The 2,500-nt window shown below is 35.7% G+C and overlaps 1 protein-coding gene across 1 annotated transcript in view; it reads right to left on the minus strand.

The window, feature by feature from the left end:
- LOC132254424 (photosystem II CP47 reaction center protein-like) overlaps positions 1-2,500 on the minus strand; it is a 12,198-nt gene that overhangs the window by 4,394 nt on the left and 5,304 nt on the right. The window contains 1 exon segment of the mRNA XM_059740027.1: positions 1-2,500. This exon segment is cut by the window's left edge and continues 3,015 nt beyond it; it is cut by the window's right edge and continues 5,304 nt beyond it. The gene's annotated coding sequence lies outside the window, so the exon portion shown is untranslated.

The following is a 2,500-nucleotide window of genomic DNA, read 5'->3' on the forward strand; positions in this document are numbered from 1 at the left end:
ATATGCCTGGGATTAGCCGCTTCAATGGGATCTTTTATCCTGGTCGGAGGAACAATTACCAAACGTCTAGCATTCCCTCACGCTTGGCGCCAATGAGTTTTTTATTTGATAGAAAAAAGCAGACTATGCCTTCGCCATATGAAATATGAATATTAAGTAATAATAGCATGGCACTTCGAATTCGATATGAGAAAATTCTTTATTGTTTTTTTTTTCAAAACATTAGATTATGTATCGAAAGAGAAGTATGAGATAAAGGGTATTTCCGATTTTATCTTATCTATCGGGGGTCCGTTTCAGCGTCACAAACTTTTTGTTTTCACACCAGAAGGCTCTTAACAATCTTTATGTTATGAAAGGATACGAAAATAAAAAATAATCTTATTTGGTTCTTATTTTATTTGATCAGATCAAAAAGAAACTTTGGGATTGCTGAATCATAGAGGAAATAAATATATAACGTAACGGAGCCATCATAGTATTTTTTAACTTCTCCGAAAGGAAGGGTGGTAATTGGATCATTTACCGATCTGGATCTGACAGATCCTACATTTTTCGATGGCAGGTAAAAGTCAATTCCATTGTAGAGCCGTATGCAATTCGCAAAAGATGCCTGTACGGTTGTTCAATTCTATCTTTTTTTCTTGTTATTCTTTATCTCTTCTCTTCGACTCATCATACGAGATAGAGAAATCATTTATTATGTTATATCATCAGGGTAATGATCCATCAACCGGCTGCCGCTTTTTATGAGGCACAAGCCGGAGAATTTGTCATGGAAGCGGAAGAACTACTGAAACTGCGCGAAATCATCACAAAGGTTTATGTACAAAGAACGGGCAAACCCTTATGGGTTGTATCCGAAGACCTGGAAAGGGATGTTTTTATGTCAGCAACAGAAGCCCAAACTCATGGAATTGTTGATCTTGTAGCGGTTCAATGAAAAAAGAAAGGATTTCGTGCAAATCCGTGATTTGAGATCTTCTTACCGGGTTTCATTTTCATTAAATTAAATAAAATGGGGGTAATTCATAATCATCCGGTTAGGATCGATCTAAACCAGTACATTATGTATATGATTCAGCATGCCAACTATTAAACAACTTATTAGAAACACAAGACAGCCAATCAGAAATGTCACGAAATCCCCCGCTCTTCGGGGGTGTCCTCAGCGCCGAGGAACATGTACTAGGGTGTATGTGCGACTCGTTCAGATCATGGACTGGGACGAAAAACAACTTTTCCAGTATCAATGATCAGTACCAGTGAATAGAATGGAAGAACTCCATTCACTATCTAAACTAAAAAAAAAAAAGATCTATCATATTCCCCTATTGTGTATTGTGTATGAAATTTATGGTTTCCGTCGGTGCAAATACAATCACCTAAATTTAAGATAATAAGCAATTCCCCATTGGCAAAAGGGTTATCCATTAAGCGGGGAAAATCAGCAGAAAGATTAGGCTCCCACTCTTGCAAGAACGGACTAACAGGGTCAGCTACTTAGCTAACCTTCATAATTAAATACCGTTACTGTATAGGTAGATCTCATTGTGAAAGACCTATTACTGGATAATTCATGGGTAGAGCCAAAGAGTGTGAACTGTACAAGTTACCAATAAGATTTATTAAATGAAGGAAGGAGCTCCGGTGTATAGAAAGGACCTCACCGTTTAAGAAGTAACCATAGAAACGATGGAACCCACTATTTCTTTATCCATTTAATTTCAAATTGACTACTTTTTTAGTTAATTTACTATGTTTTTGATACCTAGTATCAATACTATTTCTTATTTCGAGGTGAAATGCATAGAAAAAAGAAAAAAAAAATCGTGGTCGGGAAGGTTATAGTAGCAAAAGCCATTGGAATTTTTATTTTATACATTGGAAGAATCCGCTTTGTTATTAATAGACCAGGAAAGGGTACAAGGATAACTGAAAGAAAGGAAATCAATTAGTTATTCATCAAAGTTTCATTTATTCAATGACCAGAACTAGACGAGGATATATAGCTCGTAGACGTAGAACAAAAATTCGTTTATTTACATCAAGCTTTCGAGGAGCCCATTCAAGACTTACTCGAACTATTACTCAACAGAAAATCAGAGCTTTGGTTTCGACTCATCGGGATAGAGATCGGCAAAAGAGAGATTTTCGTCGTTTGTGGATCACTCGGATAAATGCAGTAATTCACGAGAATGGGGCATCCTATAGTTATAGTAGATTTATACACGATCTGTACAAGAGGCAGTTACTTCTTAATCGTAAAATACTTGCACAAATAGCTATATCCAATAGGAATTGTCTTTATATGATTTCCAATGAGATCATAAAATAAAGAGATTGTAAAGAATTCACCGGAATGATTTAATGATTTAAATAAATGGAGTTCCCCGGAGAATGAACTCCGGGAAGGTAGATTCTAAATTAGTATGATAAAATATGATAAAGTCGTCAAAATGAAGGAATATGTTCAATAAAAAAAAAAGGATTTCTTCTT

The sequence above is a fragment of the Vitis vinifera genome, chromosome 10, assembly GCF_030704535.1.
Source record: "Vitis vinifera cultivar Pinot Noir 40024 chromosome 10, ASM3070453v1".
NCBI lineage: Eukaryota > Viridiplantae > Streptophyta > Magnoliopsida > Vitales > Vitaceae > Vitis > Vitis vinifera.